Raw genomic sequence first — 22,978 nt, forward strand, 5'->3', positions numbered from 1 at the left:
GGTTACCAGAAGTGTTGGGATGGTTCTCAGGGGTCTTGTAGCTAAGGCGGAAGGTCGGTATGATGTGTTTCTGTCGATTCCATTTCCTTAAGGTCACCTAGGAGGTCGAATCCAATCACAGTAGCCTCTCGTCACATGTTTACCTTGGTTGGCTAGTTACTTGGGTTGATGTGGGAGGAAGGTGTTACAAAGTGGTATCAGAGCATGGTTCACCCCTCAAACTAGATGGGATGTGTGTTGGTAATGCATTCATTTCTGTTGCATATGTATTTCTTGTGTTGTAGGACCATGTGATTTTTTGCATTTGTATGGTATGGGTCATAGTTGTAGTGATGTCTCCATGGGAAGTCGATGGTGTTGTTGTGGAATGTGTCATTATGAGTGTACAGTTGATTATGCATTACGTATGCATTTTAACGTTCACATGTGGTCAAGTGTAGAGTGATGTGGTGGTTGTTGTCATGCAAGAGGTCATGATATGTGTAGTGGACATGGTCATGCCTTGATGATTGGACTCTAGCTAAACTGATGGTTATATGCTTATGTGTTATGTTTCTATATGCTGTCATGAGTATGTTATACATGTATCATGCTGATTTGTTGATCTTGTAGACGATATATCCTCCCTGAACTATACCAAGGTACATTCATTTATTGTGATTTGGTTTAGCTGACATGATATACCTTGTAGGAAGAATATCAAAATGGCTAGCAAGATGGTAGACTACAAAGACTCTCCCTATGGATCAGATGAGCAACATGGTGTTGGGCATTATTTTGATTTGGAAGATACACTAAGAAGCTTAAATGAGGAAATAAGGAGTTGTAAGGTAGACAATGACCAAGTCATACAGGCACAGGAGAAACTAGCAGAGGTGAATGCAACGATACTTCAAAGTTTGTCAAAATTACAGTGACAAGGACCACTTCAGAGTAGCCATGAGAAGGGGAAAAAAACTAATGGGGCATATGGAAATAGGTAGCATGGTGGCCACAAGTCAGATAGATATGACATGGTCAGAGATGGAAGATTGTTGGACACTTTGGATAGGAGAGGTGATAGACACATGTACTATTATAGTTCTGATTATGATAGGTATGATGATCAATATTGTTATCATCCTTCGAGGAGGAGCAATAGGGGGTATCTTCTGGATGAGTTTAAGAAAGAAAAGCCACCTACATTTGATGGAGAGATGAAGAAATCATAGGACGTAGAGGCATGGTTACTTGGCATAAGGAAGTTCTTCTGGTTGGATGATTACTTAAACAACATGAAATCTAGAATAGCTACATTCAGTCTTAGAGGTAAAGCAAACATTTGGTGGGAAGATGTGAAGAATGTCAGTGGTATACATGAGGAGAAATTGACTTGGAATGAGTTTGAGTGACTATTCAAGAAGAAGTACTTATCGGACAGATAATTTGATGACAGGGAAAAGGAATTCTATGAGCTAAAGATGGGATTTATGACAAATGATGAGTACACTAGCAAGTTCTTGGAGCTACTGAGGTATGTGCCTTGCCAAGATTCAAAGATTCACTAGTGGGCTACCAATGGCATTCAAAGACATAACTGAGTTCGATGAGCCTAAATCATTGGAGGAAGCCATCTGAAAGCTAAAGCATTGTTATGAAAAATTAAAGCACAAATCCAAGGCTAAGCCAAAATGGAAAGGTAATGCAAGGAAAAAAGGAAAATGGGACAAGAAGCGAGTAAGACCTCAATATTTACGTAATAAAGAGAATGTTGCACCACCTAAGAAGTTCAATGCATCTGACAGAGGACAGGGACATTGATCTGAGGAGCAGAATAAGGAGCCCGTGTGATGTTGGACATGTGGAGGGGATCATCATAGGAGAGATTGTCCATAGTATCAGGGTGGTAGGCCTCAGATATATAGTGCACAAGAGGCACAAACTATTGGGGATGTTGCTCAGAGTGTTCCTCGTATCTATTCAGCATTGGATAACAAACATGCAGATCATCGGGCATGTATCATTGAGATGGAAGGTAAGCTTTGTGATCAAGTTATTTCTATTTTTATTGACCCTAGATCTAATTATACTCATGTAAGTCCTAACTTGGTTTGATTAAGGAATTGCAAGCAAAATCTTGGTTAGTGTAGTTGGCTACAAGTACAATGAAGCGAGTTCATCATTGGGTAAGATCTTGTGCATTTGATTTAAATGATATGCCTTCCGCAACACATTTGAATGTATTATCATTGGGATCATACAATATGTTGTTGGGCATGGATTGGTTGTACTTTCATAGAACCAAGGTGGATTTTTATGACAAAGCTATTGAGTGCTTGGATGACAATGGAAAACCAAGAGTCTTATATGGAAAGAAGAAATCCACGTTAGTTAGGATGGTGATAGCTATGCAAGCAAAATGTAGTTGCAGAAAAGGGTGTGTATTATTTGCAGTACACATCTCTAGTGACAAAGGTAAGGAAGTTGAGGATGCAGATGTTTTGAGAAGGTATTTAGTGCTACAATAGTTCCATGATGTATTTCCTAAGGATATTTTAGAGTTTCCACCTCACAAGGAGGTAGATTTTTTTATTGAGTTGGTGCCAGGGGCAGCTCCAACATCAAAGGCACCTAATAGGATGACTACACCTAAGTTGGTAGATTTGAAGTTGTAGTTGAAGGAAATGTTGGACAAGGGATACATTAGGCCAAGTGTAACACCATGGGGTGCACCAGTGTTGTTTGTGAAGAAGAAGAATGGTACTCTTGGATTATGCATTGACTATAGGAATTTGAACAAAGTGACCACAGAGAATAGGTATCTGTTACCGAGGACTGATGACTTGTTAGATCAGTTGAAGGGAGAAACAATATTCTTGAAGCTTGATTTGAGATTAGGATATCATCAGGTATGCATAAAAGAGGAGGACATTTACAAGAAAAATTTCTGGACTAGGTATGGGCATTATGAGTTAGTTGTAGTTCCATTTGGTTTAACTAATGCTCCAACTACATTTATGTGCTTGATGAATAGTGTGTTGCGTCCTTACTTGGAAAAGTTTGTTATTGTGTTCATTGATGACATACTGGTATATTATAAAAATGAGGAAGAGCACGACAAGTATTTGGCATAAGTGTTGAGGTTGTTGAGAGAGCATCAGTTGTATGCTAAGCTCAGCAAGTGCAGTTTATTTTAGACTAAGGTACACTGCTTGGGGAATGTTGTCTCCAAGGAAGGCATTGCAGTAGATCCAGAAAAGATAAGGACCATCATGGAGTGGGTAGCTCCCAAAAATGTAGATGAGGTGAGGTCTTTCATGGGGTTGGCAGGCTATTATAGGAGATTCATCTGGAACTTCTCACAGATTGATTATCTTATTAAATCATTGCAGAGGAAAGGTAAGAATTCCGAATGGACAAAGGAGTGTGAGGCTAGTTTTGAGAAGATTAAGTAATTGTTGCAGGAGAGTACTGGTACAAGTATAGGTGGTAGTACAATTATAGGCATAGGTGATAGTACTGGTATAGGTAGTAGCACAGGTACATGTATAGGTAGTGGTACAGGTACAGGTACAGGTGCAGGTGCACCATATGTGGACTATTACCTTACAATAGACGGATTGGTTAGATTTAGAGATAAGATATATGTACCAAATAACAATGAACTCAAGAAGGTTATCTTGAGAGAGTTCCATGTGAAACCATATTTAGGTCACCCAGGCTATCAGAAGACATTGACCGCAGTAAAGAAATTTTATTATTGGCCAAATCTGAAGAATGATGTAGCAAAGTTTGTTGCTAGGTGTTTTGATTGTCAGTATGTGAAGGTAGAGGTAACCATCTAGGTGGACTGCTACAACCGATTGCGATTCCAGAATGGAAATGGGAGCTCATTTCCATGGAATTTATCACAGGTTTTTCGAGGATAGTGAGACATCATGATTCCATCATGGTTGTTGTGCACATGTTGACAAAGGTTGTGCATTTATATTCCAGTGAAGTCTACATTCTCAGCTAGCGATGTAGCATAGGTATTCATCAAAGATGTGGTCAGATTGTATGGTGTTCCAAAGAAAATTGTGTCAGACAGGGATGTAACATTTTCTTCCAAGTTTTGGAAGGCGTTATTTGCAGGTTTGGGCACAAGGTTCGCCTTCAGTACAACTTATCATTCGTAGATAGATGGATAGACACAGAGGGTCAACAAGATATTGGAGGAAATGTTGAGGATGTATGCAATGCATCAACAACAAAAGTGGGAAGAGTATCTTCCACTACTAGAGTTCGCTTACAACAATGGGCATCATGAATCTTTGAAGATGAGTCTGTTTGAGGGATTGTATGGGTAGAGTTGTAATACTACTATCAATTGGAGTGATCTAGTTAATAAGGTGTTGATTGGACCAGACATGTTGGCAGACATGGAATAGGAAATGTAGGTTATAAAGAAGAATCTAAAGGCAACATAGGATAGGAAGAAGATCTATGTAGAGTGGAACAGGTTGTTCAAGGAGTTCCAGGTTTGGGAAAAAGTGTAATTTCGTATCAAACCAAAGAAGATCTCCTTACAGATTGCATCATGTGCCAAGATGGCACCATGGTTTTGTGGACCCTTCAATATTATTAAGAGGATTGGGCCAATAGCATATCAACTTAAATTTCCTCCGAAAATGAAAGTCCATGATTTTTTCCATGTGTCATTGCTTAAGAAGGATGTTAAAGATGCTGATCATGTGAGTGAATGGTTTGTATTGCAAGTTTAACCAGATGGAGAATTCCAGTCGAAGCCTTAGTGTATATTGCAGAAAAAGGTTCTCATGCTCTAGAACCTAGCAATCAAGAAGGTTAAAGTGAAATGGAAGCACTTTAGGCCGGATGAAGCTACATGGGAGATGACGAATTAGATGTGGGCTATGTATCGTTCATTGTTTTCCGGTTGAGGCAAAGCCGTTTTGGTATGGTGTTTTGGTATATGTCTTGGTATATGTTTTGGTACATGTTTTGGTGATGTTTTGTATATGCACATATGTATATGGATGTAAATACTTCCATGAGCTATGTTATAAAAATCCTATAAGAAGTATGGGTTTCATGTCATTATGATGTTATGTTTGTTATTTTTTCATGTTTGTTTGCTTCTCGGTAGGGTAATCATTGTAAATACTACATCAAGCTAAGTTATAAATCTCCATCGGCAATATGTTTTTATTACACCAGTCTTGTGGTTATAGGTGTTGTTGAACACTGAGGACAGTGTTCCCCCAAGGGGGAGGGTTATGTGATAGCTTTAGTGAAAATTCCATGTAATTAAAGTTAATAAAGGAACAATAGTAACCACAATTGATGGGACACTTATTCCAAGCTAAATGTTGGGCAAGACATCCTATTGTGGGTGTTCATTTGGTTTATTAATGGCTAAGGAAATTAGCAAAGGCAATTGCTAAGGCTTTGAAAAGGAAAATGGCATTTTTAGGCATATTTATTTATGAAAATAATGGAAATTAGAAGAAAAGGGAGCTAAAAGGTCACAAGTTGCATGTGAGGAGGAAAATTAAGCAAAACAATGGAAAATGAAGAAAATAGAGGCCTCATTAATAAAAAGTATTTTAAGGATTAATTGGTAACCTTTTTGTAAGTTCAAATTTGGAGCTCTCTCATTATTCTCTCTCTCTCTCTCACTTAGATTTTTCTTGGGGCACTCTAGGAGGGTGTGGCATACTTAGAGTTTTCGACCAAGAAGGCAAAGGAAGAGCAGGAAAGTGCAAGAGGACATCAACATCAGCAACTACATCGAGTTTTGCTTGTAGGTATTGAGTTGCATGTATGTTTTCCTCACTAGTTTTGGCATGGATGTGGTTTATTGGTCATGATATGTCACTGGCATGAAGGATTTCCTAAATCGAAAATGGATTTGCCTACCCTTACTGTTTCTTGGATAACCATGGTGATTGTGGATTTATTTCCTTGTTGTGTTTTGATTGGTTCTCATGTTTCCTTAGCTTGGGTTGAGTTACTAGTCCCATAGCCTTGGTTGGAAAAATTCTTTGAAGACCCTAGAGGGGTAGGAGTTACTAGTCCTAAATCCTTGGTTGGACAAATGCTTTGTATCCTGGTATATGCTGTGGGTTAAGTTACTAGTCCTGGAGCCTTGGTTGGAACAAACACTCTGGATTCGAGGAAATCTTGGATAGAAACCAATCTGATGATGGTTTTGTGATGTCCAACCATGAGGTGGAATCACTGTTTGGTGGGTTGAGGTGGTTGGCCTCTAGAATCCTTGGATAGTTTTGGATTCACGTGTTCTTTGAGATCCCACATTCATGCTTGGAATATGGAATGGAGGTGAATGGATGAAGATAGATTTGGCTCAGCCATTCTACAATCGGGTGGAACATGGTAGTCCCATCCTGGGTTTGGATTTTTCATCATCAATATGAGGTTATTTCTGCTTGTATTTCCATGAGTATTATATTAGTTTATATGTGGATCATATGGTTGTGAATTCCTTGGTATTTCTATTGCTATTATGCTCGTTATTTATATGTTTTATGACAATAGCTATATATGTCTCTCATCATGTTTTTACTTGTAAATGAATGAAAAATGTATTTATGACCTAATGGATGTAACTGGAACTAATGTGTTGAGGCATTAGTGTCTCTTAGCGATTCTCAGATGAGTATGAGACCCCTATGCTTAGAACTATTGTTTACACCTGTAGATTACATATTTGTGATATGTTTGACGAAATGTCTATCATGGCTAGTACGGGTCCAGTCAAGGGCTTATTCATGTATTTGCAATTGCATCATTCACTAGTAGAAAATGAAGAAATTAGTGACTAGGTGACTAAAAAAGTTAGTCACCGTAATTATTTCAAGTGAATTACTACTAAATTTGAGCAATTTTAAGTGACCGAACTAAAAATGACTAATTTAGTTTAGGGATAAAATATACAACTAGATAATAAGTGACCAAACTAAAAGTGACTAACTTAAATGACTAATTTAGTCCAAAACTAAAATATACAAATGGACAATAAGTGATAAAATTAATAATGATTAACTTAAATGACTACTATAGTCCAAGAATAAAAATATGACCAAATAACAAGTACAACAAGTATATGAATTACTCATTTATGTTATTAATTTTTTAATATGTCACTCCAGAAATGAAAAATTACAATTTTGATATTGAAGTGTTACATTTCACTACATGGGTCTCTGAATCCATCTGCATTGTTAAAATTTAGAGGCAAAGGGGTCTCTGAATCCATCTATAGTGTTAAAATTATGAATACCCTTTTGTCTCTAAATTTTAGCACTGTAAATGGATTCAGAGACCCCCTTTTTTGAATCCATCTGCAGTGTTAAATTTAGAGACAAAGGGGTCTTTGAGTCCATCTGCAATGCTAAAATTTAGAGACCCCTTTAAGAGTGTCTCTAAATCCATCTGCAATGTTAAGTACATAAAAATGACTCAAAATGACTAAAATTTTCTAGTCATAAAAACATTTGACATAAAAATGACTCAAAATGCACATACATTATCTCGAATCACTTCTAACAAAACTATTATCCATTGCATTGCGAATAAAAGGTGATATGAGATTACTTGTGCTATGAAATGTTTGATTTAAATCATTTACTTATAATAGTTCATGAATCTTAATGAAGAGCATTTTCATAAATCCTTTGGAATTTAGATGTTGTGCATTACCTTCATTTTGAACATATTCTCAAATATTGTCCTCGTTGAAATCTCCCTAAAATATAACATATGATAAAAAAAGAAATGCTAGCTGTAAAGAAACAAAATTGCATAAAAATTTTTCTTCCTTCTATGCTATTATTTCCTATGCTACCACCTTACAACGTTTACTTTGAAACACGTGCTGCAATTGCTAGTTTTATATGTTTGATAAATAGAGTGTTTAGAGTTTATATAAACTAATTTGTTATTTCCTTCTTGGGTGATATTCTTATACACTCCAAGATAAAAGAGGAGGATGAGTGAAATTTGAGGATGGTGCTATAGGTGTTACAAGAGAAATAATTGTATGCCAAGTTAAGTAAGTGCACTTTCTATCAAAAGAAAATCCATGATTGAGTTCACAATGTCTTAGAGGAGGGCATGGAAATGGACCCAGGGAATATGAAATCCATCAAAGGTTGGCCATCACCAAAAGAATATTTCAAAGGTGAGACTGTTTAAGGTTTTACCTAGTTACCACATGATATTTATTTAAGGTTTCTATAAGATTGTACATTCAATTATTTTTGTGCAACAAAAATAAGTATAGAATGAATGGACTACAAATTGTGAAGATAATTTTGAGTAGCTGAAATATTTATTAACCAATGCACCTATTCTAAAGAATGAAAATCCAAATGAGGATATTTTGGTGTGCATAAATGCATGTAAGGAAGGTCTTGGTGGACCCCTTATGCAAGATAGGCGTGTCATATGAAGTGAAGAAAATCAAAGAACATGAAAGAAATTATGCTACCCATGACTTGGAGCTTACAACTATTATCCATGCATTGAAAATGCAAAGACATTATCTTATGGGATGAAATTTTGAGTTGAAAATACAACATAGCAGTTTGAAATACTCATAGAAAAATTAGATGGTTGGAATGCTCTAGTGAATCTAACTTTGAAATCAACAACATTAAGGCAAAAGAGAATAAAGAGGTTAGTGCATTGAACATTAAGAGGGTGCATGCAATGCATGGTATAACTATATTAGCATATACGACATAGACTTAAAAAGAATAATTTTGGAAGATTAGGATCAAACTAACACTATTTACAAATAAAGAAGGCTTACAACAAGGTAATTCACACCAAAAAATTAATGACTACATGTTAGAAGAGGATGGAAACCTCTAACAAAGGAACATAAGTTTATGTTCCTAATTCTCAGGAATTGAGAAATTTAGTGGCAAGAGAAATGTGCGATGCACCATATGTTGGACACTAGGGTACCAGAAAACTATTGGACAATAGGTTGATTACATAGCCAAATGCATGTAATGTTAGAAGGCAAAGGATGAACATAGACATGCAACATGATTTCTATATCCATTGTCCACTAGTAGCTAGATTTCCTAAACCCCAAAAGAAGAGCTTCCTTACCGATCTATGTTAGAGCCCTAGAGGGGATGGAGATTGTATAAGGGACTATGATACATAGAAATAAATATCATCCTTAGATTGTGAAATATGATGGGAAAGAGAGTTGGCTAGTAGGAATTATTGTAGGGGTCACATCACTCTTAATTTAGTAGGTATTGGTCTCTTAGTGTTGACTATAGACATCCATAGGAGCATGCTCACCTTTCTGGAATCATAGCCCTAGATTAAGGGTGGCCTAATATAGAGAGAATTAGTCCAAAAATAACTATGGTTGGATGGAATATTTGACATTTGTAGCTAGTTGTGTAAAACATTTATAAGGATAAATATTCCAATCACTCTGTTATTAGATATGTAAATGTTATGCTTGAATGTTACGTTCAATTTATGTTGTGTATGTTTAAATGTTGTTATGCATGATTAATTCATCTACATTCTTGAATTTTAAAATCATGGACAGTCACATGATACATTCATTTCTTTCAAAATGGTATTAAAGTTGGATTTATGGCAACATGCCTTAGACTAAGGGTCTAGGTATGTCACTCATCGTCTTATTGGTATGTTGTCAAAACCTAGCAAATTTTCATGTAGAAGAATAAGTTATGAGGTTTAATGATATTTATCTCAAACATCCACAAAGAAATGCAAAAAAAATACCCAGAGAATAGAGAAAGTAAACCATAAATGAATCCCAAAGAAAAATTATTGGTTCTTATTCATTTGGCAATGGAATTTTTATAGTTTTACAAAGAGATCACCAATTGAAGAGTCAATCCTTAAATTTGGCATGCATACAAATTAAAGGGTAGAAGAAACAACAAAATATGCAACTAACTAACAAACTAGCATTTAAGATCTAGAAAGGGATCCTTCATGGGAGGTGAACTACTAGTGATGATGCTCCTTGACGATCATGGCCTAATGTGTCACATTAGGTCCTCCCATCTTAGATGGATATTTTCCCCACTTTCTTCTCAATTTAGTGATGGAGCTATGTATGTGAAATTGCTACTAGATAGGTTATCACTAAACTTGCGAATGCTACTAAAAATGATATAATGAGCAAGGTTAAAATGATGTGCACAAGCATATGAATACAACCCTACTCAATGTGTAGATGAAAAAACCTATGCTATGAAAAAAAATGAAAAATATGTTGTTGTAAGCTACCAAACACTACTAACATCATAATGTGCTCATCAGAAAATTCTAATATATAAAGTGAAACAAAAATCTTATCCAAAACTTAAAAACTCATTGTGTCAAGTATCTCACTCTTACATCTCAAATATTTAAGCTCTTAGAAGCTTTTGACCTCAAAAATATTTAACATGCATACTTTTGTTACATTTCACAATAAAGAAAATTTTTTATTTTCCACACCATTTAAAAAAAAAAATGTAAAAAAAAAAACAAATGTGAAAAATCTAATGTCGAAAATCTTCCAATAAATTTAAAACTGATTGCTCAAAATTGAGCGCTTTCAGAAATGTTCAAAATTGGGATATTGCTCAAAAGTGAGTGCTTTCAAAATTGGGCTCGTGGTTAAACATATTAAACCATGATCTAATTCCCACCAAAAAGACAAAGGCAGAAGAATAGTTCGGCAGGGCAATATCAATCTCCAATCTTCGCTGGGAATATATGGAAATAGGTACTAGTCACTGGATCAATCTTTAGATCTAGATCGAGTCCCGTTCTTCAAATCCATTGAAATTTGATGCCTTAGCTGCAGATTTTTTCTACGACTTGGCTTGGATTTTCGAATGTGTGTTGGTTCGCATACCGACCAACAAGGGAAGCACTGGGTGAGTGCTGCTGATACTATTTTTGCTGTGGTTTCACCGTAATTGGATAGGGATAGTAATGTTGCTGCTGTTCCAGGCAGGGATGGAATTTGATGGGCATTTTGCCCGTCATAAGATTTTTTAAACGTATTTGACGGCTGGAATTTGTCCATGCCCGTTTTGACTGACGTGCCTAGAAGAGTTAAAAACGTTTTTTTGACGTTTCGAATTTTTTCCAAAACGTTCTTATACCTAGGTATAGTTCAGTTTCCTTATAATATGGTTATTTCTTATCATCCTCACGTCACCTCACGTCCTAGGTATAGTTTCTGTTATCTCACAGCCTGCAGGGCCGTCACTGTTTCCTTCCTTTTGCGTGAAACTCTTGGCAATTGTGGAAATTTCAAGAGGGCGGAGGCTGTCAAATTAGCATGTGGGAGGAACGAAATTAGCATGTGGGAGCAGCCAATGGCAATAGCCATTTTTTCTCAGTCAGAGATTTAGTTTTTTTTGTTGTAGAGAATGGGCAATTCCCTTTTAGCCGAAGATTTTTTCTCTTGGAAAACTTGGAATCTTTCTCTAGATGATTTCGGAGATCTGTGCATGCCACTGCATGGTCTCCCTGTCTTTTACCCAACGAATGTGGCCCACGGGCTTGTTTTCTTTGTACAATCGAGTTCATGATTCACAGTGCACACTCTCTCTCAACGCATTGCCGATTCAAACTTACGCCTGTCGCCCAGCTCAAGATTGGCTCCAGCCTCCAAGGAAACTGCGAGGAAATTACAAATTGTGCTTCAAAGTTCAGGTTAGTGATTGATTTTTTATTCTTCAAACACTGTGGGTCTACCGTCTGATTGTTGTTAGCTTTTAATTTTTTATTTCATAAATTTCACAAGAGTCTACCGTCTGATTGTTGCTAGCTTTTAATTTTTTATTAGAATTTTAAGGTACTGTAGTTGTTCACGATACCCAATGGATTATTGACGACTAGATAACAACAGAGTTTTATAAATTGGTACGAGAGAAACCCACTATGATTCTGAAAAATAGGAACTTGTTCTAAAAAACAACACGGATTTGTTTCAGCAAATTTACATAAACTGTTCTTGAAAAAACATGCTATCATTTAACAGTTTTCCACAAAAAAAATACTTTCAGTAAACAGTTCTTAAAAAAAAAACACAATTTCTCCATGCAAACATTCCCATGCTGCCATTTAATAACTACCGTAAAAAAATTAAATTCAATAAGAACAACCGAAATTTGACTTTGAAAACTATGTGTATGACACTCATTTCATTTTACTCCCACCATCATACCAATGTCGATGCGACATCCAGGTAGAGGAAAGAGAGAGCCCATACATCAGCCAAATGAAACTATCATTAAATATAAATTATTAAATAATCTAGTCACTGAAAAACTATTTAGATATCTTCTATATTATTGATCAGATCATGTATTGAATTAAAAATATTTCGAGATTATTAAATCTTGACTATTCATAATTTAAAAATATGAAATTCTTTAAACCCAAGTCAATATAGACGAAGCCTTCTGCGTAATTATCAATTTAAAAAACAAATAAAAATACATCAATGATTAAATCACCTTCGGAAACAGTGTTTTGGACAATTTGAAATTGTAAGTTCCATGCATGAATGAAAAAAGAAAAATCCGAAGACGGGCCGCAGTCGATGTTGTGTTTGGAACTGAGGGAGTTGAGTGGCATCGTGGATTTGAAAATGAACAAGGCATGTCTTAGTCCAGGATTAAACAACCAATTTTGTATCAAACATTATATTAGATAATGTCATAAATTATCTCTGAATTTGCATGGAACTTAGTCTTATTAGGCATCATGTAGCATAATGTAAATTGTTGGATTTAAATGATAATTTAAATATATGAAATGGATAACCATCAAGCGTTTTACCTTGGATTGATTATATAATTTAAATGAGAAAATTTCAAATGTTCAACACTTTTTATTGAAACCTCCACAATTGAGTTTTTTCAAATTTTGGTTTTTTTTCAATAAATATATGAAAATTTTCAACATAATTATTTATTGAATGGTAATTTTTTAATCAAAACTTTATTAGTGAAGGGTTAATTTATTATGAGAACATCACTCTTGAAGGGCAAAATTTTTAATATAACGTTTCTTGACCGGAAGCATAAGGACCCAAAACGTCAAAAAATAATTGTATGACGGGTAAAGAGAAATCCAAATTCCAACCCTGGTTCCAGGTGCTGACTTGAGATATTGCCCTTGTTCATGCTAGATTTGTTCTACATTTTCCAGTGATTCACCGACAGTTAGGGTTTCAGGGTTGAGTTTCAATACCTTCATCGATTTTTTCGGCACCTATTTTCGTGAATAAGCTGAATCATGGGTGAGTGCAGCACAAGTTAATGATGACTCTCAACATTCAACGATCCCCGTGAAAGCACTCGCCCTCGGTCCGGATGATTCGCCCATATTGTAAGCGGGATGTTACGATGGATATATTCATTACTGGGAGGAAGACCATGTCTCAGACCGAATATTGCATTACTCTGGTTTCCTTAGAGGCCACCTTCACTCTGTTCTCTGTCTAGAGGCCATTGGTGATCTGCTCCTCAGTGACATGGTCGATACGACGATTAGGGTTTGGAAAAGGGAAGCAGGCGACACCGAAAATGATGCTTTGCAGTGATGGAGGGGCACAGTGGTCCCGTCAAATGCATCCATCGGTTTCACTACCTTGGATCTCCATTAAGGGAAGTTTATCAAAACCCTACCCAGAATTGAGAATATCACAGTGAAGCTGGTCCGAACTCATTTCTTCTTTGTAGCACAAAACCCACTAGTAGCAACAGAGTAACGACATGAAGTTTCAGCTGCAACATTGCCAAGGAAGGCTGCAATCTCCTTCTGTTGCACCAGTTGTCCTCCAATAGTACCAAATCATATGCCCTCGAACTGTGCAGCCGTGTTGATGAAGGAATAGTAATCCCAGAAACATGACGCATGAGCCACTGGGGTATTCCTCTTGGAGAAGAGTTCTTCGAAATTGTCCACTGTGAAAATCTCTGATATAGTCTGGTTGCAGCAATAAACCCCCTTGCATTCCCATCCCTTGTCGCAGATCTTCATTTTCTTCTTCGACGCCAGTGAAACATTCAAACACAGTGCCAATGCCAACAAAACAACCAAACAAATCATTCCCATCGCCATGATAGGCGAGATCTCTTCCCGATATAATGGCGGCTACAAATGGCTTCTCACGGACAAATCTATTAGGATAGGGGGGATTTGGATATGTATACAAAGGCATTCTTCCAGGAAGAAAAACTATAGCAGTGAAGCAGCTCAAAGATGGTGGGAGCTAGGGAGAGCGTGAGTTTCAAGCAGAAGTGGAAATAATTAGTTGTGTGCATCATCGCCACCTTGCCTCATTGGTGGGTTACTGCATAACTGGTAGCCAACGATTGCTTTTTTATGAGTTTGTTCCTAATGATACATTACAACACCATCTACATGGTAAGTAATACTTGTGTAACATTTTTTCCATTGTTCTTTCATCATAATGCATGTGTTTGACTTCCCTTAAGGTCAATATTCAGGGTCCCAAGATTGAGTATATATCTTAAAAAAGCTCATAAATTAATTCGTAATGTTGACTTCTGTCAAGTTTTCCTTTGGTTCCCCTTAAACACATTATGAATGCACTCTCCTGTCAAGTCCAATCTATGGCTTGAAATCAGGCTTGGCCACCGTTTAAGGTCTGTTGGAGAAAATGGTATGGTTGACTAAATGATTTTTGATATTGTTTTGTGGTTAGATTCTCGAATTTCATAAACAATCCTGAAGTTATCGAGCGGGTAAACATATTGGAGTCTGAGATTGCACAGTTGGAGGAAGCCAGTTGGAGGAGTCTGAGATTGACGCAACAGAATAAACACCCTCTTTGACGCAACAGTCTGCATCAACATAGATAGATTTGATTTATTTGAAATACTTAAAAAAAACCAATGGAGAAGAGAGTAGAGGATTAATGTACAGCCTAACGAACCTGCTGCACAAAAAGGCCCTCGAGGAACTTTTCTATGTGTTGCTCAGTGATTGAACTCTTCTGTGGACCGTAGATATTTGGGTCCAAGTGCTAATCTCCAAATTTGAGAAACATCATGTTGCGGATGATCTGTTTCAGTGCCTTTAAAAGTATACAACAAAATTCCTATGAGTGGAATCAAGTGCTCATTAGAAGTATACAAGTCTGACGATGGCAAATTTAAGTAATAGAGGCGGCATTTTAGCATAAAATTTACTATAAATAATGAACACAATTTCCAATATATGAAGAGCTAAAAATATGAACAAAAATACAAAATAGTTAGTAAAACTCGTCTTTATTTCAAAAGTGGCAGAAAACTCTGACAAATTCAGCAGTGTTCTAAGGTAAAACATGGAAATAATCAAGACTTTGGATTATGGATAGGAAAATAAATCAATATAATAATATCCTAAAGTTGCCAGGCTGCCAAATGCATCAATTTATAAACAAATCAAAGACTTCAATCCTACTACATGCAGTAGATCAATCCTTTCTCCAAAATGGCCCAGAAACTTCTATATCACTTGACTGTAACCTTTCTAAACATTGAAGGTTTTAATGTCTGATGTTCCTTCTACCAAACCAAACAAAAGGCTGTTACCCATATTATAGCAGACTCCATTTTAATACCATGTTTTATGTGTTGGAGCTACAAGAGTGGCCTTGATACATAAAAATCCATTTACTCAAAAGTATACCCTACTTTCTCGATCAAGATTCAAGTAGCCGATACATCATAATTTCTTGTTGCTTGAAGTATCTCCTATCTTCCTCGTCCACCAGAACTAGGTTCAAGTAATATTTGACACTAAATTTATTGTTTATGTAATAATTACTTGTAAGCATTGAATCATCATCGGATTTAAACCAACAAGCGCTTGCCGTGCATACTCAATATCGGACTTCCACGTGTTCCCATTAGCTATGGCAGTGAAAATTCACTTCAGCAAAATAAAATTCTGAAGAACAAAGATATGAATTAAACAGAGATAATATATATATATCAATGCATTCTGACCTACATAAACTTCAGGACGCACAAAATCTATCAGTAGATTGTCCTTGGCAGCTTCTAGTATTCCCTTGACAATCTGAAACAGATTCTTCTCGTGCTGAAGAAGTTTGCTCAGGGAGTTATATGGACTTTGAAGTCCCTGAACGTAGAGTTGTTCAATTTGTTCGAATGTTTTGAAGGCAGCTTCAACTCCATCAGTGATTCTCGAATTTCATAAACAATCCTGAAGTTATCGAGTGGGTAAACATATTGGAGTCTGAGATTGCACAGTTGGAGGAAGCCAGTTGGAGGAGTCTGAGATTGCACAGTTTGTATTCACAGGTAATTCTCTCTCTCTATGCATAATGATCGATTGGATTTTTTTGCTTATATTAAGACATAATAAGTTTATTTTTCCAGGATGATGTCGATGAAATTTCTAGTTTGCCATCAGTAACAGGTATATTTAAAAATGACTTCAATACATAAGGCGTGGAAAATTAATGATTACATACATTGCATTTAGAATCAATTGCACAATATAATATTTCAATTTTGGCATTAGACTACTCTTTTTATCTAAAAATAGGAATAGAAATTAGCATGCCATAGTCGGATTACATTTGACATATTTGCTGATTAGTTTTCAATATATTGTGGTTTATATAGATAACAACATTTGCAGAGAATCCTTTAAGGTAAAATTTTACAAATATGCATTTTCTCTACTGAACATGAACCCTTACTGGCAAAAATTTAAGTATAGCTATATTATTTATTAGGAAAACTTACGAGTCAGTGATTATTCTTATAATTGTGTTTTTGGATATCCCTTCACAGTGTTTTGATCTCTGAATGTTTTTTTTACAGGTGAGTTCACAGACATAATCGACAGATACTTTTAAGTGAGTATCTTTTTTTTCTAATATATGTTACAATCATGACAAGAGTAGTCTATTAGGATCATCTTCCTGCTATTTTATATTATGATTACTTGGTTACTATCTTCTGACAATTACAACATTTAAATATTCCTGCAGAGAGGAACTTTTGCATGCCATTGATTCCCAACTCATAGTAGTACATAAAGAATTAGGCATGGCAAAAGCTCGTGTTGATGCTGCAGGGTTTCAGTAGATCACTTGGAGAACCTCCTCCAATTCGCACAATACTTTGGAGCTACTCATTTGAGGTGAGGATTTAGTTCCCATTAAAGTGTAACAAGGCTATTGATGTCATAAATGTTTTAGGTTTTAACTTTTTTCTTGACAGCAATAACTAAGCTACAGACAATTCTGCGTTTCATGTGAAATAAACTGTCATTTTGGTTATGTATTGTAGAGACGCTTGTGCCCAATATAAAAAAACTAGGGACCGGTTAGGATCCAAACGATCCAATAAAAATGGAAGCAATAGGCAAGTAGAGGAATTTGAATATGATGAACTTGATTGACAATCAAGATCCATCTCAGTGGATGCACCTGCTAAGCAGGATGTTTATATGTTTACAAAACAAAATTCTATTTCTTCTTTTGGGAAGCTTCAACAAAAAAAGAAAGAGTCGGAGCCCTGTCATTCTAGTGGCCCCCCACTTGGTCATTCAGAGTCTTTTGATAATGCTAACACTGAGAACTTTAAGGATTATGGTAAGATTGTGCTTGATAGCGAATGGAAAAATTCTCAAGTCACAGATGAACCCAATGCTAGAACCAATGACTTTATGGGTAGAGACGAGAGAAGTTGGGAATCTAAATTTCGAAAGAAGTTTTAAATACAACCATTCACTCCCATGACATAGACAAACGTTTGAATATGGAATTTGAAAGTCATGAAAACAGTAATAATTATGACGCAGTCACAAGAAGACTGAGCATTCAAGCTACAATGAGTCTATTTGAAAACAAGAAAAACAACATAAGTGATTCAAATGAAGGTTGTATAAATACTGTAGATTCATAAAATCAAACATTATTGTCTATGGGAGAAATGAGTTCAAGGAGATTTAGTGGAGAGAGTGACATGAGCATGGATTTATCATTGCAACAGTCCACCAACAATGAAAATGAAAAACATATTTGTCTATAGAATTATGTTCTTCAAAATACTGAGATGAAATTGTAGCTGAAGGTAGATGAACCCATTCTATTTCCAAGGAATTTTGTTGAAAGCTGCAACACCAAACTTTATTTGAATGAAGAGATAAGGAAGAAGGCCAGAAAACTTGAAGCACCTTTTGCTGGAAAATTCAAAAGCCATGTTGGGCCTGATGCTCTAGTAATGAACATCAATGTTGAACATTATGAAGGTATGGCATTGAAAGAATCAACCACTGAGAAGGAAATAGATGATAATTTTGGAATGTTCAAAATTTCCATGGATTTGAATCTACAAATTTTGGAAGAAATGATTGAAAACATGAAGAAATAGGCGCAGTTGGGTGATGGGTATTTCTCTCAGGAGCTAAGAGGGAAACACTATGACTTATACACGCTGAAATGAGAAGAAAAGTTGAGGGAGATAGAGCCTTCAAAAAGGTTGGAGAATGAAGCAAAATTTAAGGTGATGGAGAAATTCCTAGAATAGAGTAAAGTAGACATTTAAGGGAAGAGAAATCCTGCTAGCCATATTAATGTTCTGACCCAAACTGCAAAGGATGGAGAAGAGGAAACCGATGATTTATTCAAGGAACACACAGGTAACAAGCAGAGTATGAAAGTTACATTCAAAAATTCTGCTCTTGTTGTGATGGTTTCTCCTCCATCTTCTAAGGACCTGCCAGGGCAAACAAGACCATCCAAACCAATCCTTTGTCTCACTACAAATCCCATTTCTATTTCTTCAAATAAGCAAAGGAATCAATCTAGTATGGCTAAAAACCAATTAGCTAGATCTGTTCCCAACTTTACAGATCTTAAAAAGGAAAATACCAAACCCTCTCCAGGGAAATCTAGTTTTGGTTTCACTTTAGTTTATTGAAAGACAGGATCCTTTTCTTATGCACAACATCAAAATAAGAAAAAGAGTTGAAACAATTGTAGAAAAACACAACAAAGATATGATGAAAAGTTGTGCCACTGTGAGTGAATTGAAGAGTTTATCAGGGCCAAGGTATGAAAGAGGTATATTGAGCCCATTGAAGGCTTCCAAAGCAAAGAAAAATGGTAGCTCTATTGAAAGTAGACCTTTCCTCACCAAAGGCAGAGGACCAGGAGTAAGCATTGGACCTGGAACTACTGAAGCTAAAGTTTCTCCTCTGAAGAACATGGGGTATAAAAGTTTAGAGAAATAGGGTAGTATTTTTAAATCATCAAATTTTATAGATGCAGAAAAGTATAGCATGGTGTTGATGGTGTTGGACCCGCCAACATTTAGGGGATCACCCCGGTATGAAGTCCCAACTAGACCTCACACCGTTTGGTGTGGGTGTCCCATCCGGTACGATGGCCCAATTGCCATTATCTTAAATGTTTGCCTTAGCTCTTGCTGGTTAGCACAAGAGAGCGGTCTGCTTTGTCTTCGAGTAGTGAGTTTCACGTGCCTGGTGAGTGATTGTGTTACTTGTGTCAAGGTTCTTTCACTGGAGAGAGGAAGGGTGGGAGTGAGTCCCAAGTCGGATGGGAGGAAACCCAAATTTGTTAGGAACACACAACACAATAGGACGTGCACAACGTCCAGAGGAGGAATCCACACGGATGCGGCAATCACAACACACAACGAGAAAAGTCAACGCTCATCAATAGGTCATATTTGACCCTCAACAAATTGGTCAACTTCATTTAACTTTGGCCTCCAAACAACAAGATAAAATAGCCCTCAAAATAGTCAAATTTAGCCCAGTCAAAGTTTGGTCAAACAACCCACCTGCAGTCATCCTTAGTTGTAGTCAACAATAGTCAACAATCAATGTTTAGCCTTGATTTATGTGCCCATAAATGTGGTATGCCAAAACAGAGATAGCCCTCACAAAACATTCAAAGGAGGTCAACGCATCATCAAACTGTTCAGAAATTTGGTCCCCTGAAATTTTGGCCTCCTGAAATTTCGGTCTCCAAAAATTTTAGATGTGTGGAGAGAGAGGCCTAGGAATCCATACCCAATCAATGAGGGGAGAGAGAGAGAGAAGTGTGAAGATGAGTGTGTCCAAATGAGGCTAAGTCACCTACTATTTATATGCAATGTTGAGGATGAATATACGTGATTGTTTGGCGTTTGAGCCTACATAAGTTTGCTGGCCGACCGTGACAATTTGACCATAATCAAAATGAATTCATAACTTCATTTTTACATGTCAGAATTAGATGATATCTAGATCAATCCTACAACGTTCAGAGAGAGGAATCCAGGAAAAATATCATCTGTCATAAATAAGATGATCCATGTGGAGTTTGGCCCTAGTTTCCAATTTTAATAAACCTCCCCATGTAGATATATAATGATTAAGCACTGTAGTATAATCTCTCGTTAATTTTACTAGCCCGTGATCTCACAAAACTAATGCTAGTGTATCAGTATTTTGAAACGGTATTTTAGAGACACTCATGTCTGTCTGACCAAATGTGTAAGTCTACTGAGCAAAATGGCCAGTAGCATCTCCCTTGAAAGGCTAAGTGCAATAAGGGATCTAATGCATTATTATCTTGTAGTCCAGTCTCTCTGAGCTTCTATTCCAGCATGGCCTGCAAACTTTGAGTTAGAGGAAGATCACACTTCTGGAGTTGGTTCCTTTCCTAAATGTTAGTTACATTACTTTCTCTCATAAAGCCTCATATTTGATGAGAGAAAAGTTGATGGTCATGCTGATAATTATGTTGACTTTGTTGATGCTAATGCTCCTCAATGTTCATATTGTGATTTTGGACAACACCTCGATCTTGCCTCGCATAGACATCATTCAAAAGCAGTGGAAATGACCCTAAGTTTATCCACAATGAAATATGTGGGTGTATGACACTAGTTCTTGAAACTAGCCTCCTCCCCTTCCAATGCCTATCAAATATACATACATACAAGCTATTTTTTCATGAAAAGAACTTCCATAGTTGGTCATACTGGAAGTTCTGGCAAGATATATCAACATAGCTATGGATTTGTCGGCCCATATGACTTAAATTTTGTTATGGTATGGTAAGTTGTGTGGAACAGAGTGGATTTAAGTGGTGTGAAGAATGGAACTTTAGTTTTCAAGGTTACTCAGTCCAGGCATTCAATTAGCGTATCAGTTGTTTGTGGGTAGATCAGACTATTTTTCTTGCAGAGACACAATCAGAATCACTTTATCACCCACAAAGCATATTGAAATGTATTGGTCGAATTTAAACTTTAACAAAAGCCGTTTTATTGCCCATTCTTCAAATCCATTGAACTTTGATGCCTTAGCTGCAGATTTGTTCTACATTTTCACACAAATTTGTTCTACATTTTCTAGTGATTCACCGGTAGTTAGGGTTTCAGGGTTGAATTTCGATACGTTCATCGATTTGTTTGGCACCTATTTTCGTGAATAAACCAAATCGTGGATGAGTGCAACACAACTTAATGATGACTCTAATCCATTTAAAAGGGAGGCAGTTGTTGTCATAGAAGGTCTAAATAAAATGGGCATACACCCAATCATGGTTACAAGAGATAACTAGACAGTGATCGATGAAATGCAAGTCCCCTAGATCGATGAAAGGTAGGTCTCCTATGCCTGCCATACACCTTGCCTTAGTATAACTAGGTGCCCTAGAATATTAATTTATGCTCATCATAGGAGAGCCAAAACTAACCACTAGTTGTGATTTTTCTATAATCAGTACTTCTAAGTTAATCAGAAAAGCCTTGCAACCCAGTTGGCTACCGACACATGATGATCATAAACTTGCAATAGAATCTTGATATCATTCTCCCCTTGCCCAAGGGAAAATTTAGATTTCCGGTTCCAAATAGGGCATTAACACAAGATTCTTCTTATCCATTTTAGCAACCAACTCCCTCTTTCATTAGGGAGTCAAACACATAAGGAAGCAGATTCCCAGGCTCATCCATCACAACCTTGATATGGAGGTTGGAATTAGTTTTATCAAGCCCTAATAGGTATGCATAAAATGTGTTAGTGAGAAGGTCTCCTCAATTTAGCAACGAAGACTTTTTCAAGAAGATATCCATGGACATATAATCCATAATGCCAAATCTCAAGTGAATTTTCTCCATCTTAAACTCATTTATTTTGATCATTGGCATGTGATAATTGAGACACACTCATTTATATTTTCTCAAGTTTATTTATTTGTGGATAAATAAATTATGTTTCTCAACTTTATTGGATTATGTCCCATTTCTTTCCCTCTTTCCTTGTCCCTACATGTTAGTTTCCCATTTCGTAGTTTTTCCACCATTCATCTCAAGCCATGTTTTCTTCTACCTTCATTTTTTCCCCTTCATGGACAGTTGATTGCCATACCATCCCCATCCTTTTTTCTCATGATTTGATCCATCCCACCATTTCTTTGCATCCTTACAACTACACAATTACATGAACAATGAGAGGAGCATGACATTGATGAAGGTACAAATTGTTGTTAAAGTAGCCATGCCCCACTGTAAGATATTCAATTACATTGATGGTAAGTAGAGTGGTGTAGCGTCCCTACTCTGATCTGTGCAGGTGGATGATATTCCTTTTAATAGAGTTGAAGGAAACAAACAATTGTGAGCTCCCTAAACTTTAGCATTCCCTCTCCCTTTGACAGAATATTTATTGCCTAACTACTAAGAAAATCGTCCTATAAGCCAGTGTTCTCATGTGAAGAATATACATTTCGTATGGATGTCTTCAAACTAACTATGTAGAAATTTATAGTTCAGATTTAGCCATTTTTTCCATCTTAAACTCACTTTTCTCATTTGTTTTCATCTTTAGCATGTGATTGAAAGTCAAGAAAGTCTTCTTCATATCTGTTCAATCTTATTATCTTTTCATATAA

At 36.5% G+C, this 22,978-nt stretch overlaps 1 long non-coding RNA gene across 1 annotated transcript; it reads left to right on the top strand.

The window, feature by feature from the left end:
- The first annotated feature begins 10,649 nt into the window (after window positions 1-10,649).
- Window positions 10,650-15,264, top strand: LOC149259980 (uncharacterized). The gene is made up of 3 exons (XR_016247865.1): window positions 10,650-11,010; window positions 13,170-14,445; window positions 14,747-15,264. It is a non-coding gene; the product is annotated as an uncharacterized LOC149259980 (long non-coding RNA).
- Window positions 15,265-22,978: the final 7,714 nt, after the last annotated feature.

The sequence above is a fragment of the Pinus tabuliformis genome, chromosome 6 (assembly GCF_031772625.1).
Source record: "Pinus tabuliformis cultivar Carrire ecotype Pingquan chromosome 6, CPIR1, whole genome shotgun sequence".
NCBI lineage: Eukaryota > Viridiplantae > Streptophyta > Pinopsida > Pinales > Pinaceae > Pinus > Pinus tabuliformis.